Genomic DNA, 19,957 nt, shown 5'->3' with positions numbered 1-19,957 from the left:
AATAAACATCGCGGATTCCATTTTGGAAACACCTGAAACCGCAGTTCCAATTTTGACACGACCAAACTCTGTAGACATTTTGCATACTGTACCATCAAATAGCAAGGTAAGGCTTCCACTACCAGTAAACTTCATGCAAGGAGACTTTATATACGGGACCACAGATTTTGACAACCAACTATCAATAACAGGTGGACTGTATACTGCAACCGCAGGTATAGCCTATTTCGAAGTCTGTAACAGTTCAGACTACAACCAAACACTTTATTTAGAAGAACCATTAATAGCAGAGGAACTCTCTTTACAACACTATGGACTTTTACACTGCATGTCTACAATGGCGGATACTACTCAGACGGACACCCAACAAGAACTTAATATTAAGACAGAACATTTAAACCAAGAAGAAAAATTTAATCTAATCAATCTATGCAAAACCTTTAGGAAACTTTTCCATTATGAAGAGAGCCATTTGACCTTTTCTAATGTCGTTAAACACTCCATACCAACAGTAGACAATGTTCCGATATTCACTAAATCATACCGTTACCCATATGTACACAAAGAAGAAGTTCGTAAACAAATATCAGAAATGCTTCGACAAAATATTATTAAAAACAGTCACTCTCCTTGGAGTGCACCCGTATGGATCGTACCCAAAAAAGCCGACACTACAGGCAAAGAAAAATGGCGGTTGGTAATAGATTTTCGAAAATTAAACGAAAAAACCATCTCCGACCGTTATCCGATACCTAACATAGCAGACATACTGGACCGAATAGGTAGAACAAAATACTTCACAACAATAGACTTGGCAAGTGGATTCCATCAAATTGAGATGAATCCACAAGACGCGAACAAAACAGCTTTCACAGTCGAAAATGGGCATTACGAATTCACAAGAATGCCCTTCGGTCTGAAGAACGCACCAGCCACTTTTCAACGTGTGATGGACAACGTTCTAGGAGACCTTATAGGTAATGTTTGTCTGGTTTACCTAGACGACATTATTATATTCTCACCCTCACTGCAGAAACACATTAGCGACATTAAACTTGTTTTCTCTAAGCTACTGAATGCGAATCTAAAAATCCAACCTGCTAAGTGTAACTTCTTAAGGAAAGAAATTGACTTTTTGGGACACATTGTTACTCAGGAGGGAGTCAAGCCCAACCCAAACAAAATACAAGCTATTAAAGACTTTCCCTGCCCCAAAACCATCAGGGAAATCAAGTCATTTTTGGGATTACTTGGGTACTATAGGAAGTTTATCAAAGATTTCGCAAAAATAACAAAACCTATAACAAGACAATTAAAAGGAAAAAAATCAATAGTAATAGACGACGAATTTAGGAAAGCAGTCGAAATTTCAAAGAATTTATTATGCAACGACCCAATACTTATATTCCCCGACTTTACAAAACCATTCACGTTGACGACCGACGCAAGCAACTACGCCATAGGGTCAGTGCTATCACAAGGCCCCGATACCAACGACAGACCCATATCCTTCGCTAGTAGAACGCTATCAGACACAGAGGTTCGATATTCCACCATAGAAAAAGAAATGCTAGCTATTATTTGGTCAGTAAGTCATTTTAGGCCATACCTTTTTGGCCAGAAATTTAAAATAGTCACAGATCACAAACCATTAGTCTGGTTAGAAAGCTTTAATGGTCAAAACCCTAAACTACTTCGGTGGAAAACTACCCTAGCCGCATACGATTACGAAGTAGTGTATAAAAAAGGCAAACAAAACGTGGTCGCTGATGCGCTTAGTCGAATAGAACCAAATTTAAACATAAACGAAGACCCACAAAAAATCCCAGTTGTCCAACAACCATTAAATCATTTCAATACACAAATTGTGTTCCACATTGGGGAAAAGTCTTCAGTACAAATCACAACACCATTTACGTACAAAACAAGACAAGTCATTTCAGAACCTACATATACCTTTGACACTATTTCTAACATCTTGCAATCAATTCTTAAACCAAACAAAATGACTGCAATATTTGCCCCAGATCAAATCTTTTTGCTCATAGAGGAAGCGTATAACAACTACTTCTCGGTGAACGACTCATATAAAATCTCCCGTTGCAAACTGTTCTTACCCGAAATAACCGAAACGGAAGACCAAAAAACAAGAATACTTACATACCACTTAAAGAACAACCACAGAGGTATCGACGAAACCTTTCAACACCTAAAAAGAGATATTTATTTCCCCCGCATGAAAGATATTATTACGCAAGTAATAAAAGACTGTGACATTTGCCTTACACTTAAATACGACAGGCAACCCCATAAACCAGCTATGCAATCACCACCTGCCCCACCAGGACCTTTAGAGGTGATCCACATAGATATTTACTTCGTCAATGGTACTTATAATCTAACTGTCATTGACAAATTTTCAAAGTTCGCACAAGCATACCCGCTTGATAACAGAAACTCCATAAAAATCATTGCCGCCTTGTCTCAGTTCATGAGCAACTTTGGCATACCCAAAAAACTTGTTTTCGATCAGGGAACAGAATTTTCCGGAAACCTGTTTAACGATTTCCTTGCTCAATACGATATACTCCAACATACTACTTCATTCCAACAATCGACTGGTAATTCACCCGTCGAAAGACTTCACTCTACGTTAACAGAATTGTACAGAATAGTTATGAACCGTCGAAAAGAATTACACCTACAGTGCGAACATACCGAAATACTTAGCGAAGTATTAACAACCTACAATAACGCGATACATTCTAGCACAAATCACACCCCTTTCGAACTCTTTCACGGCAGGACACACATATTTGGAAAAACCATAACTTATGACAATCATCATGACTACCTCTCAAAACTAAATCAATTCAGACAAACACTATACCCCCAAATACAACAACACCTACAAAACACCACCGATAAGAGATTGGCTAAGTTAAATAAGGACAGGGAACCGCCAATTCTAGTTGAGGAAAATAATACTATATATAGGAAGGAAAACAGAAGAAACAAAATAACACCTAGATTTTCTCTACACAAGGTAGAAAGAGACAGAGGGATAACACTAATAACTACCAGAGGTCAGAAATTACATAAACAAAAAATTAGGAAACACATTAAAAGAACTGTGAACACCCAGTCCCAATCAAACACTAACACTTAATGAATTCAACTAAACATGAAAATGTAACAATTAAAAGACAAATTTGATAAACAGACAGGGACATTATTATCAGGATCATATATAAAATAGAACACGTAAATAACAAACAAGTTTCGATATAGAAATTTTTCGAAAATTACCAGAACCAAATTTTTAAAGAGCGATAACGTGGCCGAAAGCTTACTTGCTAGTAAGTTAGGCCTCATTTTCAAATTTATGTTTAATACACAACAATTAGAAGACATACGAATTTTATTTAATAAGCAAAATATAACCATAGAATTGGATGAACACATTAACAACTTTTGTTACCATCCTGTTAAACTCTTACTTGCAACACCAAACTATTATTTAAGGTTAAAAATCCATTTTTCAACTAGCAAATGTATCATTTCATTCAAACAATTCCCTTACCTATACATTGTTCATACTTCATTGTCTCCCACGACAAACTTACCATCGAGATACCACCAATGGAACGAATAGAAAATAACAAAACATTGAAAGTCCTATCACTCGAAAAACTGCACCTGGAGGCATTGGCAACAACCGGGAAAATGGACTACATAACTCAACAATACTTTACCGCTACGTACCTTGCATTGAGCATAGTACTAATACTTGTGATCTGTCTCCGAACCTGTAAAAGGCAGAAAACGATTTTTACCCAGCAACCCACCCACACACCTCACGTTGTCGAGTCGGCTATCCCTTCGTTATGGACATCTCTCCACACTAGGGGGGGAGGAGTTACCATGCCCAGCATTAACCCCCCTCAACAACCACCTCCGCCTATGAAGCCCGCCCGGTAGGCGACATCAGCAAAGTGCCAACGCTGTATATAAGTTAACAACTAAGTTGCCACATATAAACAATGCTGACGCGCCCCAACGGAGTTCAGCGCTCTGCGCTGCGAACGGTCAGCAACAGCAATTGGACACCCCTTATCCGGGGTACCAAGCTGTGTTGCATAAATGCTGAGTCGGCTTGCCGACCATGGGTTTATGGCGTGATGCATTGAAGCTAGGGTAGATCCACATTTTTCATATTCTTTTGTATTCAGTTCTAAGCTTGCACTTTAAGAATAAAGACCAGCTACTCCGGCACTTGGCCGTAAAACACCACTTGTTTTAATTAAACATTCTCGTTGAGCCAAAAGGCCATCGAAAGACCACGGGGGCAAAGTCACGCCCTCCATCCTAATCTTCCTAAGACGTCTTCGCCCAGCCAAAGGAGACGACACGCATAACACCTATACAACGGAGTCACCTATAAGAGAGGACCACCGGACGATAGGATTTATTAATTGGCGCCCAGCGTTTATTACGGACCTAGAGTATCTTAACAGGGTAGTTAAGAGAGGAAAATATGTAAGTTCAATGAGTGAATTTAATTCGGCAGTCTTCGATTATTAAATAAATAAAAAATAGAAAGCTAACAATTTGTTGCGTGCTTTTAGGAAGTTGAATTTCCGTTGCATACTTTTTCCAAAGTGTTATTTACCGTTGCATACCCCAAGTTATTGTGAGCTATTGCTGCGTGCTTTTAGGAAGTTGAATTTCCGTTGCATACTTTTACCAAAGTGTTATTTACCGTTGCATACCCCAAGTTACTGTGAGCTATTGCTGCCCAAAGGAATAAATAATAAATAATAAATAGTAAATAAATTATTCCTTTGCGCAAGCCTGTTCTTTTGAAAGAAAATTTTGTCGATTTCCATTTCTCGCGCACTTAGATAGTGAAATATATGTGCGAGGTGTCAACCAATGGTAAATGAGTTGGGCGGCATATAGAGACATTAAAGTCGAGCGCGATAGTGACGACGAGTTTGATTTAGAATCAGTAGGTTTTTGTCCGAATACTACAGATAGCCCTGCAGCCATGGACGCCGCACAGCTACAAGCTATTATAGCTGGAGCTGTTAACCAGGCTTTGGCCGAACAGGAAAGCAGACTAAATCAAAGGTTCCAGGCACAGTTAGATGAAGTTAAAAAACAAATGCAGAGCTTGCGTGTAGAAGCACCACAAATAGAGGCATACCAGAAAATACAACCAGACCCTAACATACCATGCGGAGTCAAGCTGGACATTGTGAAGACATTGCCAGATTTTTCGGGGGAGCAGGACGACTATGTGTCATGGCGGCAGTCAGCCGTAGACGCGTACGAAATCTTCAAACGATATGAGGGTAGCGAGGCGCATTATCAGGCCGTCTCGATTATCAGAAACAAAATTAGGGGGTCAGCGAGAGGGCTACTAGTTGCCCATAACACAGTCTTAAATTTCGATGCTATTATTGCTCGACTAGATTGCACCTACGCGGACAAAACGTCGCTGCGTGTACTTCGGCAGGGACTTGAAACAGTTAGGCAAGGAGACCTTAGCCTAATGCAGTATTATGACGAGGTAGAAAAACGATTGACGTTAATAACAAACAAGATCGTTATGACTCACGAACCGGGTAGTGCTATTCTGTTTAACAATGAAGTTAGAGAGGATGCTCTCCACGCGTTCATTGCCGGTCTTAGGAAGCCCTTGAGGGCCATAGTCTTGCCGGCGCAGCCCAAGGATTTGCCCTCAGCTTTAGCCTTGGCTAGGGAATCCGAGGCTACCATAGAGCGCACTAATTTTGCCGCCACATATGCGAGGGCTTTAGAGGACAAGGCAAGCACTTATGAGCACCGAAAAGATCGGAACCGCTCAAGGGAGCCGCAGGGAAGATACAGCAGGGCCGAGGATAGCCAAGGCAGAAACCCCCATTTTTACAAGAAGCAGGGTAAGCAAAATAATTCTGCCCAAAGTAATAACTCCTCTCGGAATCAGTCACCTGAGCCTATGGAGTTAGGCTCCACTGTAATCCAACGTAGGCAACCGATCTCGTTTGGAAGCGGTCAGCCTACAAACGCCAAGGCCGAGAGTGCTCGGGGCCAGAAAAGATTCGGTTCCGCACGCTTGACAGGTCAGAGGCGTCAGAGATTGCAGAACACCATGCAACAGGCTGACGATAAAAATGACAGCGAATATGATGGCGCGGCCGCAGCGGCCATTACCGAGATAGATGACGAATCTGACGAAAATGATCAGATCAATTTTTTAGGGAACGCTCCCGACTGCCGTTCATTGAACGACAGCTGCAAGGGAGGCAACTAAAAATTTTAATCGACACAGGGGCGGCAAAAAACTACATCAAGCCCGTAAAGGAGCTTAAACATGTGGTGCCCGTCGATTCCCCTTTCACGGTTAGTTCCATTCATGGCTCTAACAGGGTTCACCAAAAATGTTTAATGAATATTTTTGGAAAAACATCTGCGTTCTTCCTTTTGGACGCACTGTCACCATTCGATGGTATTGTAGGGTTTGACCTCCTAGCTCAGGTGGGAGCAAAACTCGACGCAAAGAAAGGTACGATAAATTATGGTTCTGTTTCTGAGAAGCTTCAGCATCATAATTGCGATAATGTTAATTTTACTAACGTAAATGACATCGCCGTACCAGAGCCTGTAAAGACGCAATTTCGAGGTATGATCGAAAGCAGATCTAAGGCGTTTTCAGCCTCTGACGAGGCACTTCCGTTTAACACCTCTGTTGTTGCCACAATTCGCACTACAGATGATAAGCCGGTATACTCCAAGCTATACCCGCATCCCATGGGCGTGTCTGAGTTCGTCAAGCGAGAAATCGCAGACTTACTGCAGAAAGGCATCATTAGAACTTCAAAGTCGCCGTACAACAACCCAACTTGGGTTGTGGACAAAAAAGGCCACGATGAATTGGGGAACAAAAATAAGCGTTTGGTTATAGACTTTAGGAAACTTAACGAAAAGACCATCGCTGATAAGTACCCAATGCCAAACATCCCCATGATACTGGCGAACTTAGGAAAAGCTAAGTACTTTACGACGTTAGATCTAAAGTCCGGTTACCACCAGATATACTTGGCCGAACATGACCGTGAAAAGACCTCCTTTTCGGTAAACGGCGGAAAGTATGAGTTTTGTCGGTTACCGTTCGGATTGAAGAATGCGGGAAGCATCTTCCAAAGAGCGATCGACGACGTCCTACGAGAGCAAATTGGCAAATCGTGCTATGTTTACGTAGATGACGTCATTATTTTTTCCGAAAACGAAAATGACCACGTCAAGCATATAGATTGGGTTTTAAAAAGCCTGTGCAATGCCAACATGAAGGTATCCAGCGAAAAGACACACTTCTTTAAGCAGAGTGTTGAATATCTGGGGTTCATTGTTACCAATGGAGGTGCAAAAACCGACCCAGAAAAGGTAAAGGCCATAAAGGAATACCCAGAGCCTACAAATTTGTATGAGCTAAGGTCGTTTCTGGGTTTGGCTAGTTATTACCGTTGCTTCGTGAAGGACTTTGCGGCGATCGCGAGGCCCTTGACGGACTTGCTGAAAGGAGTAAACGGCTCTATCAGCAAACACATGTCCAAGAAAACTCCTATCGAGTTCGGTGATTTGCAGAGAGATGCATTTGAGAGGCTGAGAAACGTCTTGGCTTCTGAAGATGTAATTCTCAGATACCCCGATTTTAGGAAGCCATTCGATCTAACGACGGATGCTTCTGCTAACGGTATTGGTGCGGTTTTATCGCAAGATAAAAGACCCATCACTATGATCTCCAGGACCCTAAAAGAAAGCGAGTCACACTACGCCACAAATGAAAGAGAATTGTTGGCCATAGTGTGGGCCTTAGGCAAGTTACAGCACTACCTCTACGGCACTCGCGATATAAATATTTATACGGACCATCAGCCGTTGACATTCGCGGTGTCCGATCGGAACCCAAACCCGAAGATAAAAAGATGGAAAGCGTACATTGATGACCATAACGCAAAAATCCACTACAAACCGGGTAAAGACAACCATGTGGCTGACGCTCTTTCTAGGCAGAACATCAATGCCCTGCAAAATGAGCCTCAGTCAGACGCTGCGACTATTCACAGCGAACTGTCATTGACATACACGGTCGAAACGACACACCAACCGGTGAACTGCTTCAGAAATCAGATTGTTATAGAAGAAGCACGTTTCCGACTGAAGCGAAGCTTGGTATTGTTTCGTAGTAAAACTCGCCACTTAATCAATTTTACCGACAAAAGCACCATTTTAGAAACGCTGAAGGAGGTAGTAAACCCCGAAGTCGTGAATGCGATACACTGCGATCTGCCCACCCTGGCAAGTTTTCAACACGATTTAATTTCTCATTTCCCGGCTACGCAGTTTCGATACTGTAAGAATATGGTGATAGACGTTACCAATAGAAATGAGCAGTTGGAAATTATCACGACAGAACACAATCGTGCACACAGGGCGGCTCAGGAAAATACCAAGCAAGTACTGCGCGACTATTATTTCCCCAAAATGAGCAGCCTAGCAAAGGAAGTGGTCGCAAATTGCAGAATATGCACCAAGGCCAAATATGACAGGCACCCTAGAAAACAGGAGCTCGGAGAGACACCCATACCTAGCTATACCGGCGAAATGTTGCACATTGATATTTTCTCAACCGATAAGAAGCAATTCTTAACATGCGTTGACAAATTCTCAAAGTTTGCAATAGTGCAACCAGTGCTGTCCAGAACAATAGTGGACGTCACGGGCCCCTGCTTCAACTCGTAAATGTGTTCCCAAAAATCCGAACAATATATTGCGACAATGAAGCCGCCTTTAACTCTGAAACCGTCAACTCGCTACTTAAGAATAGCTACCACATTGACATTGTGAACGCGGCCCCTCTGCACAGCTCGTCAAACGGCCAAGTGGAAAGGTTCCACAGCACCTTGACAGAAATCGCCAGGTGTCTTAAACTAGACAAGAAAATCAGCGATACGACAGAGTTAATCTTAAGGGCAACGGTAGAGTACAATAAGACCCTACATTCTGTCACTCAGGAGAAACCGGTCGAGATCCTCCACTCGGGTTCCGATGATCGCTGCCTAGGCGTTAGAGACAAGCTGATAAAGGCCCAGAAGAACAACATCGAAAGATGCAACCCAGCTAGACAAAACCGTGTTTTTGAGGTAGGAGACGAGGTTTTTGTCAAAAACAATAAAAGGCTTGGAAACAAACTGACACCATTGTGCACAGAACAAACAGTGCAGGCAGACCTAGGAACGTCTGTTCTTATTAAGGGGAGGGTGGTCCATAAGGACAACCTAAAATAGGTCCCCCCATTTTTAGTTAGCTTTAAGATATTCCTTATGTTTTTTTTATTCGTCTTTAAATAGTAACTAAACTTAGAGGGCGAGGAGGCAAATTTATATAAATTTCCAGTAGTAGGCCTGATTTAAGCTAATATGCCGTGGTCTTATTCTACGTTTGGTTTGCAGGTTCGCCCTCATAACACTCATCACCCTGGCAGTGGCAAGTGCTCGGATTACCGACTTTTCCCACGCCAACTACATTCCCGTCGTAGACGGAGATGTACTGGTGTTTGAGCATCGTAATTGCCTGAGACATTCGAGCAACCTGTCTGATTATATTTACATGGTAGATGAAACAAAGAAATTGTCCGCTTCCTTTCCACAGTCGCATATGCGAAAGTTGTTAGACGTCGATACAGATCACCTTATAAACTTGTTGTCCGTTCTAAAAATACATCACCGTATCGCTAGAAGCCTAGACTTCTTAGGTACGGCTCTTAAGGTAGTTGCGGGAACTCCCGACGCCTCAGATTTTCTAAAGATCAAAATGACCGAAGCTCAGCTAGTGGATTCCAACTCCAGACAAATTAATATAAATTCCGAAACCCAAATACAAATAAACAAACTGACCGACACCGTGAACAAAATTATTAAAGCCCGAAACAACGACTTGGTCGACACCCCGCATCTGTACGAGGCACTACTAGCGAGAAATAGAATGCTGACAACAGAGATCCAAAATTTAATTCTCACAATAACTTTGGCAAAAGCTAACATAGTAAATCCCACAATCCTTAATCATGCCGATTTAAGCTCATTAATTGAACAAGACACTCCAATAGTTAGCTTATTAGAAGCCTCTAAGATTAGGGTTCTTCAGTCCGATAGCATTATTCACATACTAATAGCCTATCCTAGGGTGAAGGTCAGATGTAAGAAGGTTCTCGTATACCCAGTATCACATTACCAGACAATCCTGCGACTCGATGAAGACATCCTAGCAGAGTGCGAGGAAGACACCTTTTCGGTCACCGAATGCATGGAGACCACGCACAGCACCTTCTGCGAGCGGTCTCGACGCGAAACCTGCGCCCGCTCACTCCATGCGGGAAATACAGCCCAATGCCACACGCAATCCAGCCACCTTAGGGCAGTAATGCCTATAGATGACGGCATAGTCATCATCAACGAGGCAACAGCCCGCATCAGCACGGACGGCGGCCCAGAGGTACTCGTCAAAGGAACACATCTTGTTACATTCGAACGATCAGCTATCATCAACGGATCGGAGTTCGTAAACTTCCGGAAAACAATAGACAAGCAGCCTGGCGTAGCAAGATCGCCACTACTGAACATCGTCGGCCATGACCCGGCACTGAGCATGCCTCTGCTACACCGCATGAACAACGACAACCTGCGCTTTATCCAAGGGTTCAAAGACGAGGTTGATGCCGCGGGTTCCCCCAAACTTTGGTTCGTGGCTGGAGTAGTCCTTAACGTTGGTCTGATTGGTTCGCTCATCCTTTTTCTGGCACTAAGGAGAAGGCGAGCTTCCGCTGAGATACAACATACCATCGATAAACTTAATATAACCGAGGACGGTCAAAATCTTAGGGGGGGGTAGTTAACAACTAAGTTGCCACATATAAACAATGCTGACGCGCCCCAACGGAGTTCAGCGCTCTGCGCTGCGAACGGTCAGCAACAGCAATTGGACACCCCTTATCCGGGGTACCAAGCTGTGTTGCATAAATGCTGAGTCGGCTTGCCGACCATGGGTTTATGGCGTGATGCATTGAAGCTAGGGTAGATCCACATTTTTCATATTCTTTTGTATTCAGTTCTAAGCTTGCACTTTAAGAATAAAGACCAGCTACTCCGGCACTTGGCCGTAAAACACCACTTGTTTTAATTAAACATTCTCGTTGAGCCAAAAGGCCATCGAAAGACCACGGGGGCAAAGTCACGCCCTCCATCCTAATCTTCCTAAGACGTCTTCGCCCAGCCAAAGGAGACGACACGCATAACACCTATACAACGGAGTCACCTATAAGAGAGGACCACCGGACGATAGGATTTATTAATTTATATATATATTGATCACGAGCTACCATGCCAGCATAGCCTCGTCCCCCGCTACCTGAAACTCTGTTGCACCCGATGATGAAATCGGCATGAACACACACACACACACATATTCACACATACTGCGTGGTGGCGACGCTCTCGACGTTGAAATTAACATGAACCTACACACACACATACACACTGCGTAATCGCGACGTCCTCGTCTAGACTCGCTATCTAGAACTAACGGGATCAAAAGCACTGCTGCTTGCCCGTGCGTATAAATTAATAAATCCTATCGTCCGGTGGTCCTCTCTTATAGGTGACTCCGTTGTATAGGTGTTATGCGTGTCGTCTCCTTTGGCTGGGCGAAGACGTCTTAGGAAGATTAGGATGGAGGGCGTGACTTTGCCCCCGTGGTCTTTCGATGGCCTTTTGGCTCAACGAGAATGTTTAATTAAAACAAGTGGTGTTTTACGGCCAAGTGCCGGAGTAGCTGGTCTTTATTCTTAAAGTGCAAGCTTAGAACTAAATACAAAAGAATATGAAAAATGTGGATCTACCCTAGCTTCAATGCATCACGCCATAAACCCATGGTCGGCAAGCCGACTCAGCATTTATGCAACACAGCTTGGTACCCCGGATAAGGGGTGTCCAATTGCTGTTGCTGACCGTTCGCAGCGCAGAGCGCTGAACTCCGTTGGGGCGCGTCAGCATTGTTTATATGTGGCAACTTAGTTGTTAACTACCCCCCCCTAAGATTTTGACCGTCCTCGGTTATATTAAGTTTATCGATGGTATGTTGTATCTCAGCGGAAGCTCGCCTTCTCCTTAGTGCCAGAAAAAGGATGAGCGAACCAATCAGACCAACGTTAAGGACTACTCCAGCCACGAACCAAAGTTTGGGGGAACCCGCGGCATCAACCTCGTCTTTGAACCCTTGGATAAAGCGCAGGTTGTCGTTGTTCATGCGGTGTAGCAGAGGCATGCTCAGTGCCGGGTCATGGCCGACGATGTTCAGTAGTGGCGATCTTGCTACGCCAGGCTGCTTGTCTATTGTTTTCCGGAAGTTTACGAACTCCGATCCGTTGATGATAGCTGATCGTTCGAATGTAACAAGATGTGTTCCTTTGACGAGTACCTCTGGGCCGCCGTCCGTGCTGATGCGGGCTGTTGCCTCGTTGATGATGACTATGCCGTCATCTATAGGCATTACTGCCCTAAGGTGGCTGGATTGCGTGTGGCATTGGGCTGTATTTCCCGCATGGAGTGAGCGGGCGCAGGTTTCGCGTCGAGACCGCTCGCAGAAGGTGCTGTGCGTGGTCTCCATGCATTCGGTGACCGAAAAGGTGTCTTCCTCGCACTCTGCTAGGATGTCTTCATCGAGTCGCAGGATTGTCTGGTAATGTGATACTGGGTATACGAGAACCTTCTTACATCTGACCTTCACCCTAGGATAGGCTATTAGTATGTGAATAATGCTATCGGACTGAAGAACCCTAATCTTAGAGGCTTCTAATAAGCTAACTATTGGAGTGTCTTGTTCAATTAATGAGCTTAAATCGGCATGATTAAGGATTGTGGGATTTACTATGTTAGCTTTTGCCAAAGTTATTGTGAGAATTAAATTTTGGATCTCTGTTGTCAGCATTCTATTTCTCGCTAGTAGTGCCTCGTACAGATGCGGGGTGTCGACCAAGTCGTTGTTTCGGGCTTTAATAATTTTGTTCACGGTGTCGGTCAGTTTGTTTATTTGTATTTGGGTTTCGGAATTTATATTAATTTGTCTGGAGTTGGAATCCACTAGCTGAGCTTCGGTCATTTTGATCTTTAGAAAATCTGAGGCGTCGGGAGTTCCCGCAACTACCTTAAGAGCCGTACCTAAGAAGTCTAGGCTTCTAGCGATACGGTGATGTATTTTTAGAACGGACAACAAGTTTATAAGGTGATCTGTATCGACGTCTAACAACTTTCGCATATGCGACTGTGGAAAGGAAGCGGACAATTTCTTTGTTTCATCTACCATGTAAATATAATCAGACAGGTTGCTCGAATGTCTCAGGCAATTACGATGCTCAAACACCAGTACATCTCCGTCTACGACGGGAATGTAGTTGGCGTGGGAAAAGTCGGTAATCCGAGCACTTGCCACTGCCAGGGTGATGAGTGTTATGAGGGCGAACCTGCAAACCAAACGTAGAATAAGACCACGGCATATTAGCTTAAATCAGGCCTACTACTGGAAATTTATATAAATTTGCCTCCTCGCCCTCTAAGTTTAGTTACTGCTATTTAAAGACGAATAAAAAAAACATAAGGAATATCTTAAAGCTAACTAAAAATGGGGGACCTATTTTAGGTTGTCCTTATGGACCACCCTCCCCTTAATAAGAACAGACGTTCCTAGGTCTGCCTGCACTGTTTGTTCTGTGCACAATGGTGTCAGTTTGTTTCCAAGCCTTTTATTGTTTTTGACAAAAACCTCGTCTCCTACCTCAAAAACACGGTTTTGTCTAGCTGGGTTGCATCTTTCGATGTTGTTCTTCTGGGCCTTTATCAGCTTGTCTCTAACGCCTAGGCAGCGATCATCGGAACCCGAGTGGAGGATCTCGACCGGTTTCTCCTGAGTGACAGAATGTAGGGTCTTATTGTACTCTACCGTTGCCCTTAAGATTAACTCTGTCGTATCGCTGATTTTCTTGTCTAGTTTAAGACACCTGGCGATTTCTGTCAAGGTGCTGTGGAACCTTTCCACTTGGCCGTTTGACGAGCTGTGCAGAGGGGCCGCGTTCACAATGTCAATGTGGTAGCTATTCTTAAGTAGCGAGTTGACGGTTTCAGAGTTAAAGGCGGCTTCATTGTCGCAATATATTGTTCGGATTTTTGGGAACACATTTACGAGTTGAAGCAGGGGCCCCGTGACGTCCACTATTGTTCTGGACAGCACTGGTTGCACTATTGCAAACTTTGAGAATTTGTCAACGCATGTTAAGAATTGCTTCTTATCGGTTGAGAAAATATCAATGTGCAACATTTCGCCGGTATAGCTAGGTATGGGTGTCTCTCCGAGCTCCTGTTTTCTAGGGTGCCTGTCATATTTGGCCTTGGTGCATATTCTGCAATTTGCGACCACTTCCTTTGCTAGGCTGCTCATTTTGGGGAAATAATAGTCGCGCAGTACTTGCTTGGTATTTTCCTGAGCCGCCCTGTGTGCACGATTGTGTTCTGTCGTGATAATTTCCAACTGCTCATTTCTATTGGTAACGTCTATCACCATATTCTTACAGTATCGAAACTGCGTAGCCGGGAAATGAGAAATTAAATCGTGTTGAAAACTTGCCAGGGTGGGCAGATCGCAGTGTATCGCATTCACGACTTCGGGGTTTACTACCTCCTTCAGCGTTTCTAAAATGGTGCTTTTGTCGGTAAAATTGATTAAGTGGCGAGTTTTACTACGAAACAATACCAAGCTTCGCTTCAGTCGGAAACGTGCTTCTTCTATAACAATCTGATTTCTGAAGCAGTTCACCGGTTGGTGTGTCGTTTCGACCGTGTATGTCAATGACAGTTCGCTGTGAATAGTCGCAGCGTCTGACTGAGGCTCATTTTGCAGGGCATTGATGTTCTGCCTAGAAAGAGCGTCAGCCACATGGTTGTCTTTACCCGGTTTGTAGTGGATTTTTGCGTTATGGTCATCAATGTACGCTTTCCATCTTTTTATCTTCGGGTTTGGGTTCCGATCGGACACCGCGAATGTCAACGGCTGATGGTCCGTATAAATATTTATATCGCGAGTGCCGTAGAGGTAGTGCTGTAACTTGCCTAAGGCCCACACTATGGCCAACAATTCTCTTTCATTTGTGGCGTAGTGTGACTCGCTTTCTTTTAGGGTCCTGGAGATCATAGTGATGGGTCTTTTATCTTGCGATAAAACCGCACCAATACCGTTAGCAGAAGCATCCGTCGTTAGATCGAATGGCTTCCTAAAATCGGGGTATCTGAGAATTACATCTTCAGAAGCCAAGACGTTTCTCAGCCTCTCAAATGCATCTCTCTGCAAATCACCGAACTCGATAGGAGTTTTCTTGGACATGTGTTTGCTGATAGAGCCGTTTACTCCTTTCAGCAAGTCCGTCAAGGGCCTCGCGATCGCCGCAAAGTCCTTCACGAAGCAACGGTAATAACTAGCCAAACCCAGAAACGACCTTAGCTCATACAAATTTGTAGGCTCTGGGTATTCCTTTATGGCCTTTACCTTTTCTGGGTCGGTTTTTGCACCTCCATTGGTAACAATGAACCCCAGATATTCAACACTCTGCTTAAAGAAGTGTGTCTTTTCGCTGGATACCTTCATGTTGGCATTGCACAGGCTTTTTAAAACCCAATCTATATGCTTGACGTGGTCATTTTCGTTTTCGGAAAAAATAATGACGTCATCTACGTAAACATAGCACGATTTGCCAATTTGCTCTCGTAGGACGTCGTCGATCGCTCTTTGGAAGATGCTTCCCGCATTCTTCAATCCGAACGGTAACCGACAAAACTCATACTTTCCGCCGTTTACCGAAAAGGAGGTCTTTTCACGGTCATGTTCGGCCAAGTATATCTGGTGGTAACCGGACTTTAGATCTAACGTCGTAAAGTACTTAGCTTTTCCTAAGTTCGCCAGTATCATGGGGATGTTTGGCATTGGGTACTTATCAGCGATGGTCTTTTCGTTAAGTTTCCTAAAGTCTATAACCAAACGCTTATTTTTGTTCCCCAATTCATCGTGGCCTTTTTTGTCCACAACCCAAGTTGGGTTGTTGTACGGCGACTTTGAAGTTCTAATGATGCCTTTCTGCAGTAAGTCTGCGATTTCTCGCTTGACGAACTCAGACACGCCCATGGGATGCGGGTATAGCTTGGAGTATACCGGCTTATCATCTGTAGTGCGAATTGTGGCAACAACAGAGGTGTTAAACGGAAGTGCCTCGTCAGAGGCTGAAAACGCCTTAGATCTGCTTTCGATCATACCTCGAAATTGCGTCTTTACAGGCTCTGGTACGGCGATGTCATTTACGTTAGTAAAATTAACATTATCGCAATTATGATGCTGAAGCTTCTCAGAAACAGAACCATAATTTATCGTACCTTTCTTTGCGTCGAGTTTTGCTCCCACCTGAGCTAGGAGGTCAAACCCTACAATACCATCGAATGGTGACAGTGCGTCCAAAAGGAAGAACGCAGATGTTTTTCCAAAAATATTCATTAAACATTTTTGGTGAACCCTGTTAGAGCCATGAATGGAACTAACCGTGAAAGGGGAATCGACGGGCACCACATGTTTAAGCTCCTTTACGGGCTTGATGTAGTTTTTTGCCGCCCCTGTGTCGATTAAAATTTTTAGTTGCCTCCCTTGCAGCTGTCGTTCAATGAACGGCAGTCGGGAGCGTTCCCTAAAAAATTGATCTGATCATTTTCGTCAGATTCGTCATCTATCTCGGTAATGGCCGCTGCGGCCGCGCCATCATATTCGCTGTCATTTTTATCGTCAGCCTGTTGCATGGTGTTCTGCAATCTCTGACGCCTCTGACCTGTCAAGCGTGCGGAACCGAATCTTTTCTGGCCCCGAGCACTCTCGGCCTTGGCGTTTGTAGGCTGACCGCTTCCAAACGAGATCGGTTGCCTACGTTGGATTACAGTGGAGCCTAACTCCATAGGCTCAGGTGACTGATTCCGAGAGGAGTTATTACTTTGGGCAGAATTATTTTGCTTACCCTGCTTCTTGTAAAAATGGGGGTTTCTGCCTTGGCTATCCTCGGCCCTGCTGTATCTTCCCTGCGGCTCCCTTGAGCGGTTCCGATCTTTTCGGTGCTCATAAGTGCTTGCCTTGTCCTCTAAAGCCCTCGCATATGTGGCGGCAAAATTAGTGCGCTCTATGGTAGCCTCGGATTCCCTAGCCAAGGCTAAAGCTGAGGGCAAATCCTTGGGCTGCGCCGGCAAGACTATGGCCCTCAAGGGCTTCCTAAGACCGGCAATGAACGCGTGGAGAGCATCCTCTCTAACTTCATTGTTAAACAGAATAGCACTACCCGGTTCGTGAGTCATAACGATCTTGTTTGTTATTAACGTCAATCGTTTTTCTACCTCGTCATAATACTGCATTAGGCTAAGGTCTCCTTGCCTAACTGTTTCAAGTCCCTGCCGAAGTACACGCAGCGACGTTTTGTCCGCGTAGGTGCAATCTAGTCGAGCAATAATAGCATCGAAATTTAAGACTGTGTTATGGGCAACTAGTAGCCCTCTCGCTGACCCCCTAATTTTGTTTCTGATAATCGAGACGGCCTGATAATGCGCCTCGCTACCCTCATATCGTTTGAAGATTTCGTACGCGTCTACGGCTGACTGCCGCCATGACACATAGTCGTCCTGCTCCCCCGAAAAATCTGGCAATGTCTTCACAATGTCCAGCTTGACTCCGCATGGTATGTTAGGGTCTGGTTGTATTTTCTGGTATGCCTCTATTTGTGGTGCTTCTACACGCAAGCTCTGCATTTGTTTTTTAACTTCATCTAACTGTGCCTGGAACCTTTGATTTAGTCTGCTTTCCTGTTCGGCCAAAGCCTGGTTAACAGCTCCAGCTATAATAGCTTGTAGCTGTGCGGCGTCCATGGCTGCAGGGCTATCTGTAGTATTCGGACAAAAACCTACTGATTCTAAATCAAACTCGTCGTCACTATCGCGCTCGACTTTAATGTCTCTATATGCCGCCCAACTCATTTACCATTGGTTGACACCTCGCACATATATTTCACTATCTAAGTGCGCGAGAAATGGAAATCGACAAAATTTTCTTTCAAAAGAACAGGCTTGCGCAAAGGAATAATTTATTTACTATTTATTATTTATTATTTATTCCTTTGGGCAGCAATAGCTCACAGTAACTTGGGGTATGCAACGGTAAATAACACTTTGGTAAAAGTATGCAACGGAAATTCAACTTCCTAAAAGCACGCAGCAATAGCTCACAATAACTTGGGGTATGCAACGGTAAATAACACTTTGGAAAAAGTATGCAACGGAAATTCAACTTCCTAAAAGCACGCAACAAATTGTTAGCTTTCTATTTTTTATTTATTTAATAATCGAAGACTGCCGAATTAAATTCACTCATTGAACTTACATATTTTCCTCTCTTAACTACCCTGTTAAGATACTCTAGGTCCGTAATAAACGCTGGGCGCCAATTAATAAATCCTATCGTCCGGTGGTCCTCTCTTATAGGTGACTCCGTTGTATAGGTGTTATGCGTGTCGTCTCCTTTGGCTGGGCGAAGACGTCTTAGGAAGATTAGGATGGAGGGCGTGACTTTGCCCCCGTGGTCTTTCGATGGCCTTTTGGCTCAACGAGAATGTTTAATTAAAACAAGTGGTGTTTTACGGCCAAGTGCCGGAGTAGCTGGTCTTTATTCTTAAAGTGCAAGCTTAGAACTAAATACAAAAGAATATGAAAAATGTGGATCTACCCTAGCTTCAATGCATCACGCCATAAACCCATGGTCGGCAAGCCGACTCAGCATTTATGCAACACAGCTTGGTACCCCGGATAAGGGGTGTCCAATTGCTGTTGCTGACCGTTCGCAGCGCAGAGCGCTGAACTCCGTTGGGGCGCGTCAGCATTGTTTATATGTGGCAACTTAGTTGTTAACTTATACATTAAGAATAAAGCTTTCATCATTCTTGATCTTGACACCAAACCGAGCAGTTGATTTATTTAAAGTGGCAAATATATATAACCTACATATATCATAAGTACACAATAAAGTCATTATTGACTCCCATCACATCAGCCTGGGCAGCAACTAACTAAGAGTAGAGAAAGGAGGACCCCCGATCCAACGGAGGCACTCGTAACTCGTTCGATGTCTCTTGTTCTCATATACCAAGGAGCCCCCGAAATTCTTCTTAAGGTCTTCGCCTGTAAGATCCGGATCTTATTAAGGTGACTCTTCGCAGCAATGCCGTATACCTGCAGGCCGTAGAACAGGCAGGGGGCCAATATGGACTTGTATATATTGACCTTGCAGCCAAGCGACAGTTTGTTGCGTGGTGCAATGAGCCAAGACATCCGAGCAACCTTGGTCCTGAACGCTTGCTGAATATTTGTGATGTGCCTGCTGAAGGTGAGCTTCCTATCGAGGGTAATACCAAGGTATTTATAAGCCTGATGGTGTCTGATCAGTCTCCCATTCAGACTGACACCCGGACAGCTACCTGTTCGGTTGGAGAACGTCACATTGGCACACTTCTCAGCGTTGATGCGCACATTCCAGTTCTCAGCCCATTGCTGGAATGCATCCAGGTATTCCTGTAGACCAGAAGTGGCAGCTAGGATACTTTTACTTTTCGTGAGCACAGCAGTATCGTCAGCGTAGGTGGCTATGAGCACATCTTCTTCGTCTACCTCTGTGACTGGTGTGTGAGTAGGCATGTGCGAAGCAAAAACTGAGTATAGCGTTGGGCCAAGAACGCTTCCTTGAGGAACTCCAGCTGCAATTGGCTTGATTGACGATTTGT

General features: G+C 44.0%; 1 long non-coding RNA gene across 1 annotated transcript; it reads right to left on the bottom strand.

Moving 5' to 3' along the window:
- Window positions 1–19,120: 19,120 nt before the first annotated feature.
- Window positions 19,121–19,452, bottom strand: LOC116803215. Its single transcript, XR_004363478.1, has 2 exons — window positions 19,410–19,452; window positions 19,121–19,358 (listed from the first exon to the last, which is right to left on the bottom strand). It is a non-coding gene; the product is annotated as an uncharacterized LOC116803215 (long non-coding RNA).
- Window positions 19,453–19,957: the final 505 nt, after the last annotated feature.

This window comes from Drosophila sechellia, unplaced genomic scaffold, assembly GCF_004382195.2.
Source record: "Drosophila sechellia strain sech25 unplaced genomic scaffold, ASM438219v1 U_318, whole genome shotgun sequence".
NCBI classification, from domain to species: Eukaryota; Metazoa; Arthropoda; class Insecta; order Diptera; family Drosophilidae; genus Drosophila; species Drosophila sechellia.
This window is presented reverse-complemented; position numbering and strand designations above follow the sequence as displayed.